Below are 20072 nucleotides of genomic sequence, written 5' to 3'. Positions count from 1 at the left end.
CCTAGAGGCCCTAGACTGCAAGAAGGGGATAGTAAGCCAAGGATAGCATTGAGGGGAATGAATCAGAGTGGAGGAGGAGAATAGCTGCTCTTGAGAGCCAGAGGCAATGGCTCTTTATGCTCTCGTAATGGACCTGGATCTTTTTTTAATTACGCCAAAGGGACTTGTGTAAAACATAGTTAGCCTTTGTATCCATATAGATGCTGCAATAGACGTTGACGTTCTCTTGAATTGGTGATTTTGGCATGATTTAATGAGCCGAGTTGTTTGTCTCTTTATGCTAAATTAACTTCCATGGCAGGCGTTAGAACCTTCTTGTCCTTCTAACAGAAAGCAAAGCACTGTAGGAAGTGCAAATAGCAAAACTCAGTGGGGGTGGAAGGCTGAGTCTTGTTAGGCCATAGAGTTAAGAGTTAAGCAGAGGCTTAAGCAGCGTCCTATGGCTCCCCTAGTGTGTTCAGAGCCAGAGGAGGTCTTATGGGGCTGATAGAGGGGGCGTTGTTGCTGAATCAGCACTGGGTGTGTATAATTAAAAGCAATGGGATTTAGTATGGGCTTCTCTTGGCTATGTAGGAGGATTCAGTGGGTTGTGATGCTCAGAAAGTATGGGACATGCAGTCTGGCTGCTGGGTCATCCCTTTGACTGACACCCATTGGCCATTTTATCAGAAACACATACTATGTACTGTACTGAGCAAAAAGTTGGAGACCACCCTGAATTTCCAGTCAAAACGGCTGCAACCTATTAATTTTCAGCAGCAGTCAAAACATATTTAACTGAAATATACAGATGCTGTATATTTATAAATATCAAAATTTTCAGTGTTTACCCAACCATTGCCTTAATTATAGCTTCTCTTCTTCTGAGGAGACTTCCTTCTAGTTTTTTTGAAAAAATCTGCGATGAGATATTTTCCTAGAGCTCCCAAAGTTCAGTCTTAGACGTTGGTTGAATTGATTGCTTCTCAAAGATTAAGTACTCCCTCAAAGGTTAAGTACTGTTTATCTGATGGAGACAATTTTGGTGGTCTACCAGGCGTTTCAGGTGGTTGTTTGGAGTCTCGTGTTCTCTGTATCTTTAAATATTTTTGGAACTCTAGTTTTGGAAATTCCTCTTTTTTCACTTTCCTTTGACATTTCCCTTCATTACGCAGGTGGATTATCTTATATCTTACATGGAGTGGTCTGTGCACTTTGGATATGCATCAATATGTCTGATACTTCTGTGCCACGCACACTACTGTGCCAACACCAGCGGGGTTTTATGGTGGTCCCTTTCCACTGATGGACGAGGTAGAGGACGGCTGATAACTGGTGCAACAACAGATGGGCTACAGTGAGTTAGTGTAAAACTACAAAGTGCATCCATTTGGTTCCTAATAAAATGGCCAGTGAGTGTATGTACGATGTAGGTGTGCTTAGTAAACTGGCAGCCATATTAGCGCATATCAGTGTTGTTACACCGCATAGTGACCACACAGGTCTGCACAAACCTAACCAAAGGTCAATGCTGCTAGTTCAAGAAGCTTTGAGCATCCAGGCGTAGATTTCTTTGTCTTTGCCATTATGTGGAAGCAGCTGCTACTAATACAAAAATAATTTTCCTACACAACATCTGGGCTTTAAAGTGGTGTTCTGGCCTAAAAACCTTTGATATGCTATTGTCAAGTCTGCCAAAAGTATGTGGTAAAACGTGTTATGGTCCGATGAGACCAAGGTGAAACTTTTTGGCTATAATTCCAAGAGGTATGTTTGGTGCAAAGCCAACACTGCGCATCACCAAAAGAACACCGTACCCACAGTGAAGCATGGTGGTGGCTGCATTATGCTTTGGGGCTGTTTTTTTAGCAGCTGGAACCGGGGCTGGTGCAGTCAAGGTGGAGGGAATTTTGAACTGCTCCAAATATCAGTCAATTTTGGCACAAAACCTTCAGGCCTCTGCTTAAAAGATGAAGCGGAATTTCACCTTTCAGCACGACAATGACCCAAAGCAAACCTCCAAATCAACAAAAGAATGGCTTCGCCAGAAGATCAAAGTTTTGGAGCGGCCCAGCCAGAGCCCAGACCTGAATCCCATTGGAAATCTGTGGGAAGACCTGAAGAGGCCTGTACACAGGAGATGCCCTCACAATCTGACAGATTTGGAGCACTTTTGCAAGGAAGAGTGGGCAAAGATTGCCAAGTCAAGATGTGCCACGCTGATAGACTCCTACCCAAAAAGACTGAATGCCGTCATACAGTCAGGGGTACTTCAACAAAGTATTAGTTTAAGGGTGTGCATATTTATGCAACCACACTATTTCAGTTCGTTTTTCAATGGAATTGTACAGATTATGGGTCACATTGAAGGTGGAAGTAAATCTGAAATGATTCATCTTGGTCTGATTTTTTTACATGACAAAAACCTGGCATTTTAACAGGGGTGTGTAGACTTTTTCTATCGATGGCTTTACATCATGTGGAGGTTCTTTTCCTCAGAAAACTTTCTTCACACTCTCTTATCCCAATTTCAAACATGATTAATGAAATAACCACCAATTGCAAGGTTCTTTAGGGATTCAAACGTGGTTCTTCAGTAGCATTGCCCCACAGAACACTATGCCATTAGATACAATCACGCTGACCAGGCAAGCTGATCCTGGATCAGCGTGCGCACTGTAAGGTCCGTTGACCTGTAATGAGGCTGCGGGTGGATTTTGGCTGTAGGGAAGTGGATAAGGTGCAGGGAGGGGAGGGTAAGCTGGAGGAAAGTGACCATCCTCCTCGCTCTTTGTTGTGCAAATGTGAGCAGAGGCTGTAGCAGGGTTGCTGGCCTCTCATTGGCCCTGCGGTTTGAACCGTAAAACGTATGAAAACAGTGTGATCGCGGGCCGGAGTGTGGCAGACTTTGAACTGAGACTGAGCGCCTGACTGAGGCAGAGGGAAACTGTGGGAGGGACTGAGGGGAAGGAGTGGTGAAAAGACTCCTGGGAATGCCTGGGAAAGTGTCCCTTTTGTCTGTGAGGCGGAGAGTGATGGAAAGATCGTCACTCCTCAGTGAATTGAATCCTGGGAAACTCGGCTGCTCCCCAGTGTTCCCATATTATTTGACTTTACTTTATTTGTGTATTTAACAGGGACAATATGCATTAATCGACTTCATTATTTCATATTGTATATGCCAGATGCAGCCAGATGGCTTATTTTCATCTCATTTTCATTCATTTTGCCATTTTGAGATGAGCGTGTGTGTTTATCACATTTATTTATATATTTAAGCTCATTTATTTTTTGGGGAAGAAAATTAAATATTATTTTGGAATAAATTTTCACATGAACACCTTCTTGCTGGGTTCATGTTTTTATCATTTTTGACCTATTAGTTTTTAGAGACTTTTAAATACTGTGGACGTCTGGTTCCTGTCACCACCACTGGGAACAATTCCGACTCAGTAAGTTTCTCTAGAATGGAGCTTTTCACGTCTAACCAACCTGAATGACTTTATTCACAAAAAAACCTTTGTTTTGATGCCACATCAACTCCTCTGCATCTTCTGCAGGTCCACAGTGGAGAGAATCCTGACCAGCTGTATCACAGGCTGCTATGGCAGCTCCACTGCTGCGGAAAGGAAGGCCCTGCAAAGGGTGGTGAAAACTGCCCGGTCCATCCCTGTAGCTGTCCTCCCACCCATACAGGACATTTACCATAAACGATGTCTGTGGAAAGCCAGCAGTATCGCCTCAGACCCCACACACCTCAGCCACTGATCCACCCGCTGTCGTCGGGGAGGAGATATCAGAACATGGGACGCTCCAGCAGCACTGCTGTGTCTGATCCACTCATACCAGCGCAACACACACTAACACACCACCACCACATCAGTGTTACTGCAGTGCTGAGAATGATCCACCACTCAAATAGTACCTGCTCTGTGAGGGTCCATGGGGGTCCTGACCACTGAAGAACAGGGTAAAAGGGGGCTAATAAAGTATGCAGAGAAACAGATGGACTACAGTCTGTAATTGTAGAACTACAAAGTGCACCTATATAGTAAGTGGAGCTGATAAAATGGACAATGAGCGTAGAAACAAGGAGGTGGTCAGGTCATAATGTTATGCCTGATCGTTGTGTGTATATATATATATATATATATATATATATATATATATATATATATATATATATATTCTATTCTAAAGGGGAATTTACATGCGTGTGTGTGTGGGTGTGTAATAAACAGACAGATATATCGTCGACCCATTTGAGATACCAGATGAAGAAAAGGGCACCTTTTGGACTTCAGATGGGGATTAATAAGAACCTGAATGAATGAATGGGTTTTATATGTAACTCTTTCAGTGCCCTGCCTCCGTTACCCAAACGGGACGCTCTTGCTTTCTGTCTACAGTTACCCAGCCGGGATATATGTTTCATGAAACACCACTCCCCCCCAACGTCCCGCTGCGCCTCCTTAGGAGAGCCAATCCATTCCAGAGAATCCGCTCCTGCTTTTCCCGCCGCCCTTCCCTCACGCAGAGTCCCGTAGAGTTTGAATGGGACGCTGTGCGGTGACCCTGCTGCTGCTCCGCGGCACTGAGGCCAGTTGAGCAGTAAACACTGCCTTTACATGCGCTGTCCTGGACTAAGACAACCTGCGGACTGGAACATACGATGCGTTCGTCGTTCGTGAACGGAGACTGACGGTATCCACACAGCGGAATAATCAGAAACAAGTGCTGAGGAGAAACTCAGTAAGTGCTGGTCTTTGTTTAGCAGGTGCAGTTTGCCTGTAACTCCACGTCTCGTGTTGATTTCGTCCCAGACGCTGATGAACCCTTGTTTTACAGTCCATACAGAGTGAAAGACAAGCTGAAGTGAACTTTTCGCTGCTGTTAAAAGTGTCCAGCTTGAGGCTAAACGTGTTGGTGGTGCACCTGTTCAGCTCGGCTCCATCAACCCAGCTCATTTTTCAGCTTCCACAGCGTTTTTGAACGTGTTTAGGGTTTCGTGTTGCATCACAAAGCCTGATTGTTCCTCAAATTTACCTTCTTTTACGCTTACAGTCTTTAAAACTCATGGTGAAGTGGTTTAAATGACAGTACTGAACAGTGTCGGCTCATTTCTCTGTTCAGAACAGGGCAGACATTGTGTGACCAAAGCTTTATTCTTTAATTAAAGCGGTTGGAGAAAGAAAGCAAGTGCACGCCTCCTGCTTGTTTGTTTTTCCGCCCGTATTCCGGCAAGCCCCGCCCTCCGGCGCCAGGATTGGCTGATGTTTCATAGAATTCGCGAGCTGTGCACCGAAGACGCGGGATCCCGCTAGCCAATCCGAGCACAGGAGGCGGGACATGCCGGAATAAGGGTGGGATAAACATAACGAATAGAGCACTACACGATATAAGGTGCTTGAAACACACCTACACTGTGTTTTGCTGTTAACCGAGTCAGTCCTATTAGCCGTTTCGGCTCTGCTCCTGTGCTTTTTTGCTGTCCACACTAAACTGTTCTTCAGAGTCGTAAAGCTTGACCGTTGCTGGTCTTTATCCCGGGACGTCCCATCCCAGGTCAGGAGTGTGTTCTGTTTACTTTCCTTGTTCCCTAAATCCGCCCTCCCTTGCCTTGAAAAGGCCATAAAAGAGGGGCCGGTCTCCATAAAAACATTCATTACTGAAAGTTTACGTTGCTTTGTAGGCTCTAGTTTCATCGGGCTGCTTGGGGTTCTTGGTGACTTGGACTACACCAGTGGCCGAGATTCGTCAGCCCTTAAAAATAAAGGTTCCTTAATTGTTCCTGACTCAGACATGCTAGATAAAGAAACACCTTTAACTGGTGTGGAAGATTCATCTTCAAAGTTCTGTAAACTTTAAAAAGGTCATTCTCAGTTGCACATTTCATTTACCAAATGGTTCTTAAAAGAACCCTCAATTGAAAGGTTCTTTTGAGAATCAAAAGTGGTTCTTCTATGGCATCGCTCTTAAGTTGCCCCAAATGGGTTCTTTGAACAGTGCCATACACACTTAAAAAAGCTGGTTCTTTAAGATTTCTTCAGTAAAGGTAGTGGTTCTATTTAGAACCATGAGTTCTGTCTAGAACCATTGCCATACACACTTTACAAAGATGATTCTTTAGAGGTTCTTTATAAAGATAATGGTTCTATTTACAACGAGTTCTAGGCAGAACCACGTCATGCTTAAATGGTTCTTTGGATGGTGAAATGGTTCTTCAGATTGATGGAGAATGTGTTGTATGTGGTTGTTACAATGTCATACTTGTAAAGAACCTGTTTTGGCACTATATAGAACCATTTCTCTACATGTTCTATATATATTTCTCAGGGTTCTGCATAGAACCATTGTACTCATCCCACTATCTTTTTAAGTGTGTAGAACTATTTTTTGTTCCCTTAAGAACTTCGTAAAAGAGTTTTGAGAGATTTGTGTTTTTAAAGAAAGTTTTCAAGGTTTGGAGAACTTTCATATAATATAAAGGTTCTATAGCAATTTAAGGGTTCTCTCCAGGCCCTGGAGGTTATTTAAAATTTAAAAAGGTTTTCACACTTGTGCCCCATTACAAACATGGTTCATTCATTCACGGTTCCTGTCCCAGAGATCCCTGGTCGGTACCTTTATTTTGGAGATTTTGGAGGGTCTGGTCTCTTTGACCACTTATCGTCCACATGCTTGTGCAAGCAAAGGTTTCTCACAACTCCACTGCTTTCAGGTTATCTACCCTGAGCTCACACTGTGCTGATAATTACCTGCAGTGTTTACATCACCTGTGCTTGGATCACAAGGTGCCACACAGCCAGCAGCCACTTTGATAGGTTCACCTGCTCTGTAGCGGCACCTTATAGGCTGCTGTGTCTTTTGCAGTGAATTGTAAGTTGTAATTTACATATTTATGGCACTTTTGTGCTCAGATGTTAGCTGACAGAGGCTGACTCGTCTTGCACTTTGCACAGTTGCCCTGTCCACTTTGGACGACGGGTTCTGACAACAGGCCCGGTGCTGTCTGTAATTTTGTCATGCATGTATAAATGCATACAGTGGACCCAAAAACTTTGGACATTCCACAATAAGAAAACAGAGCTGGGTCATTCTACAGAAATGTCCACTTTTCTATCTGTACATAGGAGTCACTGGTGTTACTGATCCTCATTGGTGTTACACATAAGAAAGGTAACACCAGAGACATTTTAATGAAAAATGCATTTTACAAAATGGCTGCTACAGAGCATCAAACCACATGTTGTCAATCATGGAATATCCACTAAAATATGAAATTTAATCCATTTGTATTCTATTTTTTTATAATTACCGCAGAATAAAGTCGGTCACACCAGTGACTTCAGCTAAAAGCTTCATATGGAATCATGAGCTAAATGAGAAAATCTCTGATAACTGAAAGACACAGTGGACTCACCATGTGCTTTTCTTCATAGATCCTCAGAAAACAGGTAAAAGGAAGTCGAGTGATGTCATCAGTGTGATTTTTATTTCAAAATAAGAGATTTTTTGTTATGCAGTAACACCAGTGACACGACTCCTGGGGAACTTTCATTATATATTTTATAATATTTATTTGGCATTTGTTTTCTTTACGTCATTTAATTGAAATATTCCATAGTCATGTATAGATTATTGTAGTTAAAATTGCAGAAAAACATGGTGTTTACCTTAAAATATGGCCTCAGCCTTCACACATGACTGTGAGGATGAGCTCTTCTGTGGTGCTTGGAATTCTGTATGATTGAAACTAATATTGTTAAATTGAGGCTCAAGAAGGTGTAATTGTTAAAATAACATTGTTTTATTTTAAAATATGAATAAATTGTAACCCGAACATGTTTTTTAAGTGTAATATATCTGTAAAGGCTAGGGACACAAAAATGGACGTTTCTGTAGAATGACCCATATCCTTAAATGGTCAGGGCCCAGCAAGTCCAAATATCTATTACATACTTGGTGTAACCTAAAAATACTTCAGTCAGTTTGCTTTGTAGTACATGTACTTACTGAATAATAAGCCTCAGGCTGTAATAAGCCTGGGATTTGCAGAGGTTGAACTCTATTCATATCAAATAAATAAACTTGTGTTCTCTCATTGAATCACACAATTGGCCCACAGTTAGAACACCTCCCACTCAGAAACAGTGTCTTTGGGACGACACGGACAAAGCAGTGTTTCATAGAAAGGGGAGACATAGCTATAAAGGGCAAATCAGTTTATGCTTATATTCAGTAATATTTGTGAATGTTTACATTAGCAGTCTTTATAAAAAAAAACATTTGTAAACATATTTTCATATCAAACCATTTAACCCATTTCACTGGCAATTCCACAGCCGTCAGTGCCTAGAACATGTGTCAGGCTCCAGTCCTTGCGGGCCAAAACACTGCGTACAAAACACAGCATGCTGCCTCATTAAACACCCCTGGTTTAGCTAATCAGCTAATTTACAAGGCCTTCATGAACTGTATTTAGAGTGCTAGATAAGGGTAAACGCTAATCTATGCAGCACTTTGGCCTGGAAGGTCCCCGGTTTGACATGCCTGGCCTAGAAGTCCAAGAGAGCATAATTTGTCTGTCTCTTTCAGGGTTTTCCCTTTTTTTGGATACTTTTGCAAATCCTTTTTGACCAGTATTCAGTTGCAAACAGTACAAAGACAATGTATTTAATGTTTTATATGATACCTGAAACATATTCTTAAAAAGTGGGAATGGGGCATGTTTACCTTTGTGCGTAATCATTTGGGAACTGAGGATACCAGTTGTTGTAGATGTGAAAGTGGAATTTTCGCCCATTCTTGCTTAATATATCACTTTAGCTGCTCAACAGTCATTGTTGTATATTTTGGTTTGGCATTATCCTGTGGAAAAAAAGCAGGGATGTCTCTAAAAAATTCTAGATGGCAGCCTGTGTTGCTCCAAAATGTGTATTCACAGATGTGTGAGTTACCCACTAACACCCCTCAATACCATGATAGACATTGGCTTTTGGCAACTTCACACTGGTAACAATGTTGATGGTCCTGTTTTTCTTTGGCCCAGAGAACATGACATCCATTATTTTCATAACCAATCTGAAAGGTGGACTTGTCAGACCACAGCACATTTTCACTGTGCAACAGTCCATCCGACATAAGCTGTAGCCCAGAGAAGTCGGCGGTGTTTCTTGATGTTGTTGATATATGGCTTCTGCTTTGCAAAGTACAGTCTTAACTTGCATTTGTGGATGCAGAATTCTCGAGTCCATGTGGCTATGTTCTTTAAAGAAACATGTATTTTTATGCAGTGCCATCTGATACCCCTCAAAACCATGACAGACATTAGCTTTTGGCAGCTTCACACTGGTAACAATGTTGATGGTCCTATTTTTCTTTGGCCCAGAGAACATGACATCCATTATTTTCATAACCAATCTGAAAGGTGGACTTGTCAGACCACAGCACATTTTCACTGTGCAACAGTCCATCTGAAATAAGCTGTAGCCCAGAGAAGTCGGTGGCGTTTCTTGATGTTGTTGATATATGGCCTCTGCTTTGCATAGTACAGTCTTAACTTTCTGAGGACTCGAAAGTCATGGGCGTTCAGTCTTGGTTATCAGCCTTGCCCTTTACACATAGAGATTTACCCAGATTCTCTGAATCTTTTAATAACAGCCAAATTTAAGAGTTCAACAAAGAGCTTTCGTTCATAAGCAGAGCCTTATTTTAACCATGCTCCTGCGTTTTAGTACAGGAAGTGAGACTGCTTCCCTTAATGCAGGTTCAGTCGAAGCAAAAGGATTTTAGTCTAAAGCCCAGGTCAGTTAAAAGTCCAAAATGTGTTTTGAACTCTGACTTTGATAGTTCTGGGTGCACATTAGAGCACGTATGAGCACATATGAGTACATTAGAAAAACTGGAGCACAACAAAAAACTGTACAAATAGAAATCAACAGTAATGAAAGGTATTTAGGAATACATAATCTTAATTGAATTATACAGTTTAACTACAGTTAATAAACCAAAAACTACAAGTACATTATATTAAAACTATCCAGGTAACACTGGTTCTTTGGTCAAAACTGGGTCAATCATGGAAACACCCTGGGTTCAACCCCAGTATGGTCAGTCAAATGACTTCACAGTACAACAGTGTTGCCAAAAATGTGGATTATGGCTTAAAACTGACTGTGAAAGGTGTAGTAGCCTGTTAGGTACAGCTATAGTGCAGGTGTATGTAATAAACCAGCCCCTGAGTGCAGTTATACATAGGCACAGGCGCTCTTGGGGAATGTCCCGGCCTACATGTGAGACAATCTGAGCCTTGTCACCATGATACAGATACATTCTCGGGTGTGTGTGAAGGAACGTGGGAGGTAAAATGACTCCAGTGTTTTCTGCGTATCAGCTTGCTGTTCGGCTCTGCTGCAGCGCTCGGCTGGAATCAAGCCTGTCGGTAGCAGCGGAGGCTTGCTGAATTATTTAACCTTTATTTTAATGGACTCCAAGGCGCAGCGTGTCGAATTGTGTCCTTTGTGTTGTCAGTGTCACTGTAGATTCTAGTCACTTTGAGACTTGAACCCAGAAGCTATCCAACTCTTAGCGAAACTGCGGCCAGCCAAAGCCAAGACTGTAAGCTTATGAAAATACGCCTTGTTTTATGTTTCCAGAAACCTGAGAAACAGAAGAAAAAGTACAAAATGTTTCACAGCCATTGTTGGTTGTGATCATTGAACAGAGCTGCCTATTGTTCGTTTTTGGTCGTAGTGTAAGGATATAAGAACCGTGACCCAGTTTAAAAACAGATTTTTTAGTGTTAGACAAGTTTTCAACATTGTGAAGGATAAAGTTACCTCTCAAGCCTTAATATCATTCCTTTATTAGCCTTAAAGCAAATAATAAAATGTACAATTTTCTCAACTAACCCAAAATATAGTCTGTCTGCCAAGACATGTTAGCTAGTTTTGCACTAGAGCTATGACGCTAATGTAGCTAACAAGTAGTGGAGGCATACATACAGCAAATATAGCATCATGCCTAAATCGTAAAAACTGCCTCAAACCATGTCAAGTTGATAAATAAGCTAAAGTAGACTTGCTAACGTGGTTTCTGACACTGTATCATGTACTGTTCTCTGTAAAAATGAACAAAAATTCAAGACTTCAAGATGGCGGCCACCACTGTTTTGGCTATGCAACATCCTTCTGTCCATTTGGTAACACTTTACTGAGGGGTGGCGTTTACAAGCCTTTCATGACAAACGACATAAAGCTAAACTGACATTTATTAAGACTTATTCCAGCATTCGTCAGTCGTCATAGCCGTTGCTGAGAAGAAAGCATATTATCAGATACTATATTATCATATAGTATAGACCATAGATTTATAGTATAGAATATAGCATATAGTGTTTACTGTTTATTACACAGACTATAGCATATAGAATAGACTATAGCATATAGCAATTTACTGTTTATAGCAGACCATAACTTCTATCCCAAGACATGTTAGCTAGTTTTGCACTGGGGCTATGATGCTAATGTAGCTAACAAGTAGTGGAGGCATACATACAGCAGATAGCATCATGCCTAAATCGTAAAAACTGCCTCAAACCATGTCAAGTTGTTAAATAAGCTAAAGTAGACTTGCTAACGTGGTTTCTGACACTGTATCATGTGCTGTTCTCTGTAAAAATGAACAAAAATATGAAGGAAATTCAAGACTTCAAGATGGCTGCCACCACTGTTTTGGCTATGCAGCATACTTCTGTCCATTTGGTAACACTTTACTGAGGGGTGGCGTTTACAAGCCTTTCATGACAAACGACATAAAGCTAAACAGACGACTTATTCCAGCATCCATCAGTTGTCATAGCACTTGCTGAGAAGAAATATGATTAAAGTTGACAAAAGTAGCCTTTATTAACAGCTATTATTTTTATACAGTATGCCACACGGTGTCAGAGACCCCATAAGCAAGTCTGTTTGAGAGTGCTGAATACCTTCAGACAGCTAACGTCTTGACTTGGACTACATTTGCAGTAACAGGCACATTATGCAAATTGGGTGTTATGCCAGTATATCTCTGTTGTCGGAAGAAAACCTTATATCTCCAAAATGATAACTTTACAAGAAAAGGAAAAAACCTGCTTTACTTTTAATGTAAGTCAATGGAACCAGACTTTTTTCCAAATCGTTTTAGGCCGTTTCTTTTGGTACATTCTTCATTAAATTTGGACACAATGTAAAGGGCAACAGGCATTTTCTATTTATGTCAAAAACCGAAAAATGACAAAAATGAGATATGAGGTTTTCAGCAGCGATATCTTGAAAGCATATCATCCAGTAAATACTAAGCCTAATTCCATCTGTGCTATAAAAGAGTTTAAGGGTATAAATATGTTTTGTGACTGCTCTGTCAGTAGCTGTACTGCTGAAGGTGCAGTAAACCTCTCTGATCCACCCTTATTATATAATAATTAGTTTATATTGACCTGTATTCTGCCATGTTTGACAGTGGAAGTAAGTGTCAAGTTATACGGTTACAGCAGGATGGGATGGGGTCTCTGAGGGTCAGGAGAGCGAGAGGCCTGTCTTGTTTCATGGTTCAGAGTAGCAGAAGGGTCATAAGGTCACCCCCCCCCAGCCTGTTTCAGCATGCTGTTAGCACCCTCAGTGTCTAAGTGGGAGACTAAATGAGTGAATCCTGCTTTCTCATGCACAACAGTGCAGCTGATTGGCATTTGCTTCATGTAAACTCAAAGCATCAATAATTGTATCGTAGTATATAGAATATCGCTGCTGTTGGAACAAAACCTCATTTTTGTTCTTTTTTCAGTTTTTGACATAATTTGAAAACATCTGCTGCCCTTTATATTGTGTATAAATTTTATGATGAATGGTCCTAAAAGAAACGGCCCAAAATGACTTGGAAAAAATTCTGGTTACATTTACATTAAAAGTAAAGCGTGTTTTTCCTTCTCCTCTAAAGGCTTCATTTTGGAGATACAAGGTTTTGTTCCGACAGCAGCGATATAGTAGTTTACTGTCTTCAGTGCAGTTCACAACATGTAGCATAGACTATAGCATATAGTGTACAATAGTTTACTGTTTATAGTGCAAATTATAGCATATAGCTTAAACAATAGCATATAGCATAAATGTATTTACTGCTTATATATTACAAATGACAGCATATAGTATAGACTATAGCAGATAGCAAATATTAGTATACTGTTTGTAGTGCAGACTGCAGCATAAAGGATAGACTACAGCATATAGCATGTAGGAGTGTACTGTTTATAGTGCAGAATATACCATATAGTATCACTATAGCCTATAGTATAGATTATAATATTTGACATATGTTTATAGTGCAAACTTTAGCTTGAAAGTATAGATTATAGTATATAGCATATAGTAGTTTACTGTTCATAGCATGGATAATATATAATAGACTATAGCATATAGCATACTCATGTTTACTATTTGTAGGGCAGACTATAGCATATAGTGTAGAATATAGCATATAGCATATAGTAGTTCACTGTTTATCGTTTACCGTTTAAAGTGCCGATTATAACATATAGTATAGATTAAAACCAATAGGTTAGACAGTAAGATATGGCATATTTTTATAGTGCAGACTGTAGTTTAATTTTATAGATTATGGACTGTAGCATTTAGTAGTTTACTGTTTATAATATGGATAATAACATAGTACAGACTATACCATATATCATACTGATGTTTACTATTTGTAGAGCAGAATTATAGCATAAGGTATAGACTATCGCCTATAGCATATTGATGTTTACCATGTGTAGAGCAGACTATAGCATATAGTATAGATTAGCGTATAGCGAATAGCAGTTTACTGTTTATAGCAGTGATATTATCATATAGTATAGACCATAGACTTATAGTATAGAATATAGCATATAGCATAAAGTAGTTTACTGTTTATTACACAGACTATAGCATATAGTATACAGTATATGCTATATATAGTCTATCGTCTATAGTAACAGGCCATATACAACAGACCTTAACATATAGAACAGACTATAGCATATGTTATGATCTGCAGTATATGGTCTGTACCATACTATAGTTCGCTATAGTCAGTAAACTGCTATATGTTTCATGTTATAGTCTATTCTATATGCTATGGTCTGCCATAAACCATAAACTGCTGATTATAGCTCTGGTACAGACAATAGCATTTAGTAGTTTACTGTTTACAGCAGACCATAATATATAGAATAGACTATAGCATAAAGCATATAGCTGTTTACTGATTATGGCAAACTATAGTATGGTACAGACCATATACTACTGACCATAACATGTAGAATAGACTATAGCATAAAGCATATAGCAGTTTACTGGTTATAGCAAACTATGGTATGATACAGACCATACCATACAGACCATAACGTGTAGAATGCACTATAGCATGAAGCATATAGCAGTTTACTGATCATAGTAAACTACGGTATGGTACAGAACATATACTACAGACCATAACATATAGAATAGACTATTATGATCTGCAGTATATGGTCTGTACCAAACTGTAGTTTGGTATAATTAGTAAACTGCTATATGCTTCATGCTATAGTGTATTCTATATGCTATGGTCTGCTATAAACAGTACACTGCTGATTATGGCTAACTATAACATGGTATAGACAATAGCATATAGTAGTTTACTGTTTATAGCAGACATTAACATATAGAATAGACTGTAGCATAAAGCAAATAGCTATTTACTGATTATAGCAAACTATAGTATGGGATAGACTATAGCATACAGCAGTGTGCTGTTTATATCCGACTATAGCATATAGTATGGCAGAGGTGCCCTGGAGAGTTTAGCTCCAAACCTAATTAACACACTCGACCCTGTTAATGAAGGCCTTCAGGAGCAGCTGAACATCAGAGCCAGCTGTGTTGGAACTAAACTCTCCAAGGAGGTGAATCACCAGGGCCAAGCTTGGGCACTCCTGGTCTATAACATATAGCTGTTTATTGTTTACAGCAGACTACAGCATCTAACATAGGTATAGCATATAGCAGTTACACTTAATCATTCACCACTTTCATGCAAGCATCTTTCTGTGTTTTACCACCTGTGTGAAGACAGAAGCTCAGTAGGCCAAACAGGCGTGGAAACACACCTGTGGAAGTATTTACAGCACTTAAGGGCCTTCAAGCACCTTTGAATGTCTCAGGGCTTCTCTTCCACTTCCATGGTATTACCTGGTAACACAGGAGACTCAGTGTCCCCCTTCTGGCCGTGCGCAGAGTGTCGTTTTTCATAAAGCCCATCAAAGTGTTTTTCACCGCATGAAGCAATAATCGGCTCAGTGTTCAGCACAAAACCTGCAGAATGCCAAACAGTGGCAACAGCAGATTATCCCTGCTAGCATTCGAGCCACTGAACTCGTGTTGTAATTTTATAGAACTGTGCAAAAGACAGAGAGCACCATTTATTTATTTCATTTCCAAGTTATTCAGCAGATATTTCTGAGGAGATTAGATAGAACATAATCCACTTACTCAAAGCACTGTTAAAAGTTTTCGAGAAAATGGTGCTCATAAGCACAATGCAAGACCTGGTAGACCACCAAACTGTCCCCATCAGATAAGCAGTACAGATGATTATTCAGGGGTTCTTTAGTGAAGGCAGTGATTCTATATAGAACCATGAACACTCAAAGAATCCTCTGCATGATTAAAGGGTTCTTTGCATCATGAAAGGGTTCTTTATATTAGTGGAGAATGTGTTGCATATGGTTCTATATAGAACCTTTTTAAAAAGGGTTCTATATAGCACCAAAATGGTTCTTCTGTTATTCCGGTGTCAAGCTTGTAACAATAGATGAACCCTTTTTGGTGCTTTATGGCTTTTTGGTGCTTTTCTTACAACAGATCTAGTGATAGTTCCTTTTTTCAGTTTTGGTGGAGTGTCCCTTTAATATGTGACTGTATAAAAATTGATCTCAGTTACTCAAATGTGTATTTCTGAAAAGGTTAAGTTGATTATCTTGTACTTTATTTCACTTGGGCTACTTTATAAACTGTAAATGTTTTAGCATTAGCAGATGAGTTTATATCTGAAAGGGCTACATGGAGCAGGGTGTGGCAAGACTGGACACAGATGGGGCCTTTGTGCTCCTCTTGCCCCGGGCCAGGCCACATTAAAGGGCTGAAATGGAGAGGTGAAAAAAAAAGGCAATCGATCACCTTCAACTCATTGAATTATCTTTTTCGGTTGCTCTGCTCTGCTGGGGATCCTGAGAGAACAGCTGCTGCCAGACCTTCTCCTACCTTCTGTGTTCTAATGGAGTACTACTACAGAAAGAGAGAGAGAGAAAAAGAGAGAGAGGAAATATTGGTAAAATTATGACTCTCATGGGATGCTACCTCTGCCGCAAGTCAGTTTAAGAAATTTCTGTCCTGCTAGATCTGCCCTAGACAACTGTAAGTGCATTACTGAGCCCCACTGCACTCAGCAGCATCCATAAACGCATGGCTGGGTGAGTTTGGTGTGGAAGAACTTGACTGGCCCTCACAGAGCCCTGACCTCAACCCCATCAAACACCTTTGGGATGAACTAGAATGGAGACAAGGCCCTCTGGTCCAACATCAGTGTCTGACCTCACAAATGCTCTTCTGGATGAATGGGCAAAAATTTCTCACAGACACTCTCCAACATCTTGTAGAAGCTTCCCAGAAGAGTGGAAGCTGTTAGAGCTGCAAAGGGGGACCAACTCAATATTAATGCCTGTGGATTTAGAATGGGATTCATAAAAGCTCCTGTAGCTGTGATGTGTAGATGTCCCAATACGTTTGTCCCCGTATGTATATATGTAAAATAAGTTAACACATCCTCTATAGAGAACACACTTAAATATGACAGTTTCTTTTTTGAGTTTGTGCCCAGTTTGAGGATTATAGTTTATTTTCGAGTGTGCGTGCAAGTTCATTCAGAGCACAATACGGATGTGAAAGCACTCGATTTGTTTAATCAGAGTAACAATAAAACACTACTGATGTGTGGCTAACAGTATGGAAAGGTTTGGACACCCCTTGTGATATTGCATGTTTTGCTGAAAATAAGTGAACTTCTGCACATTTTAATATACAATTACTGTCTATTTGGAAATTAGGAAAAAGAACTAAACCATATAATGTAGCCTGTGCAAAAGTTTTGGCATATTTTATATTTTATGTTTTGTTTTTTCTAATGTGATAAACTCAACAAATACATAGAAACCTAGCATTAACTTGGCAGGAAAAAATGCCATATTTAAATAGATTCATTTCAGGGGATGTGTTACTTTTTTTTTGCATAGAAAATCAACAAAACCTGCATTTTGACGAGGAAGGTTCTTTTGCGTATGACTGTAAATTCCTGCTCGTGTGAGTTTTATGAAATAAACTAAATAAAAATCTACAGTTTTCCAGCTTTATTAGATCAAACTCTTTCCATGTCAGATAAACACAGGGCACATTAACCCCTTAAAATCCCAGGCTTATTCCTTTGGCCTGTTATTCAGTAACTACAGGGACTGCAATGCAAATTCGTTGAGCTATTCTTAGGTTATAGAAGTGTGTAGTAACACTTTGGGCCTACTGCTGACCCCTGGCCATTTAAGGGGTTAAACAGCAGACATAGCCACATTTTAGCGTCAGCCCTACAGGAATAAATGCTGATTTTACTGTGACAGTTGTGCTGTCCTTTTTTGGCAGCAGAGGGTCCTCACCCCTACCCTTTCACCCCTCATTGCTCACTAGCAGCTCAACACAGTCGAATGGCCTCTAGTGGGCCTGCAGAAAGAGGCTACATGATGTGATACAGTGAATTTTGCTTAAAATGACCAGAAATCCAATCTATCAAGGTAAAAAAACAGTCAATTTAAGGTCCACTTAAAGTCATTAAAGGTTGAAGAGCTGAACACAGTGGCCTCAAGCTCTACTAGACAGTTCCGAGAACTGTTCCGAGCCTGCGCAGAACAAGATCTTGTACGCAGAGCTCTCCGCTTGTCAAACCTTATCAGTCGAGCCAGAACGTATAAGAAAAGCTAATCATGAGCTGTCACACGCGCTTGCCAGCTCATATTCCTACATGAATGCATGGCACAGCAAGTGATCAGTAAAGAATCCAACTGTCTCCTTCAGCAGGCATTATCTGCTCAGAGGGGGAAATTGAGAATGATTATGGTGTCACAGTGTGGTAATAGGGAGCGTTGGGCTCTATTGTAAAGCTCTCCGATCAACCAATCACATTATAGCTTCTCCTGAGGAACACAAATGGCTCTTCCCCGTCGGGAGCCGTTCCATTAGCATTCAGCTCTGCTAGATCTCCAACCAGATCTCACCTCAATCTCCCTGCTTTTGTAGCTCTCTCTTTCTCCCCGTCAGACCTGCTCTGCCTCCCAGACTGACGTCAAAGGTGGCAGTAATAGATAAAGAAGCCTGAACTCTATAGGGAATTTCTTGCTATTCATTGGTATCTGGAATGCTGGGCCAAGGCAATATACACCAATCAGGCATAACATTATGACCTCCTTGTTTCTATGCTCACTGTCCATTTTATCAGCTCCACTTACTATATAGGTGCACTTTGTAGTTCTACAGTTACAGACTGTAGTCCATCTGTTTCTCTGCATACTTTATTAGCCCCCTTTTACCCTGTTCTTCAGTGGTCAGGACCCCCATGGACCCTCACAGAGCAGGTACTATTTAGTTGGTGGACGGGTCAAAGCAACTAGCCTTCAAACAGAACTGGGACTGAAATTCAAGCAGTTGAGCTGATGAAAAGTGGCTGCTGTGCTCTTGCTTTGCAATGTAGTGTTGAAATTGAGGACTATATACTACAAACATATTCTCAGCAGCAGTATATACTTCACTATATGGACAAAAGTATCAGGACACACCTTTTAATCATTGAATTCAGTTGCTTCTTTCAGTCTCATTGCCACAGGTATATAAGATCAAGCACCTAGTCATGCAGCCTACCTTTACAAACGTGTGAATGAATGGGTTGTTCTAAAGAGCTCAATGAATTTGAGCGTGGTGCTGTAATAGGATGCCACTGTTGCAGCAAGTCGGTTTGGGAAATTTCCTCCCTCCTAGATTTTCCATGAACAGTAGAAGTGTTTGGGGAACCACAGCAACTCAGCCACAAAGCGTTAGACCATGTAAAGGTACAGAGCGGGTCGCTAAGTGCTGAGGTGCATAGTGCATAAAGCTCACCAACACTCTGCTGACTCAATACTGCAGAGTTCAGACCTCCTCTGGCATCAACATCAGGACAATAACTGTGCGCCAGGAGCTTAATGGCATAGGTTTCCTTGGTCAAGCAGAGGCATGCAAGCCTTACATCACCAAGCACAATGCCTAGCGTCAGATGGAGTGGTGTGAAGCGCCGTCACTGGACTCTAGAGCAGTGGAACCGTATTCTGTGGAGTGATGAATCACGCTTCTCTATCTGGCAGTCTGACGGATGAGTCTGGGTTTGGTGAATGCCAGGAAAACGTTACCTGCCTGACTGCACTGTGCCAGCTGTAGAGTTTGGCTGAGGGGGGATGATGCTATGGGAGTGTTTTTCAGTGGTTGGCCTAGAACCCCTTAGTTCCAGTAAGACTGGAAGACATTTTGGACATTTTGGACAATTGTATGCTTCCAACTTTGTGGGAACAGTTTGGGGAAGAACCTTTTCTGTTCCAGCATGACTGAGCCCCAGTGCACAAAGCAGCTCCATAAAGACCTGGCTGGGCGAGTTTGGTGCGGAAGAACTTGGCTGGCCCACCCAGAGCCCTGACCTCAACCCCATCCAAACACCTTTCGGGATGCACTAGAACGGAGATTGTGAGCCAGGGCCTTCTCGTCCAACATCAGCGTCTGACCTCACAAATGCTCTTCTGGATGAATGTGAGGTCAGAAACTGATGTAATTATACATATGTATCGATTGTATAATTATTAACAGTTATTAACAAACTATTAGATAACGATTAAGTTGCTGCTTATTTGGGTTTGTTGTTATAAATCATTCCCATAAAAGGTAAGAACATATTTGGTGTTTTGCACTGGA

The 20072-nt window shown here is 40.8% G+C and overlaps 1 protein-coding gene across 2 annotated transcripts in view; it reads left to right on the top strand.

Moving 5' to 3' along the window:
• Positions 1-4508: 4508 nt before the first annotated feature.
• plch1 (phospholipase C, eta 1) overlaps positions 4509-20072 on the top strand; it is a 167054-nt gene continuing 151490 nt past the window's right edge. For both annotated transcript variants that reach the window (XM_036584664.1, XM_036584663.1), the window contains exon 1: positions 4509-4731. The gene's annotated coding sequence lies outside the window, so the exon portion shown is untranslated. The remainder of the gene's footprint in view (positions 4732-20072) is intronic.

Source organism: Colossoma macropomum, unplaced genomic scaffold (assembly GCF_904425465.1).
Source record: "Colossoma macropomum unplaced genomic scaffold, Colossoma_macropomum, whole genome shotgun sequence".
In the NCBI taxonomy this organism is placed as follows: Eukaryota; Metazoa; Chordata; class Actinopteri; order Characiformes; family Serrasalmidae; genus Colossoma; species Colossoma macropomum.
The sequence above is the reverse complement of the archived record's forward strand: the minus strand, read 5'-3'. Positions and strand labels throughout refer to the sequence as shown.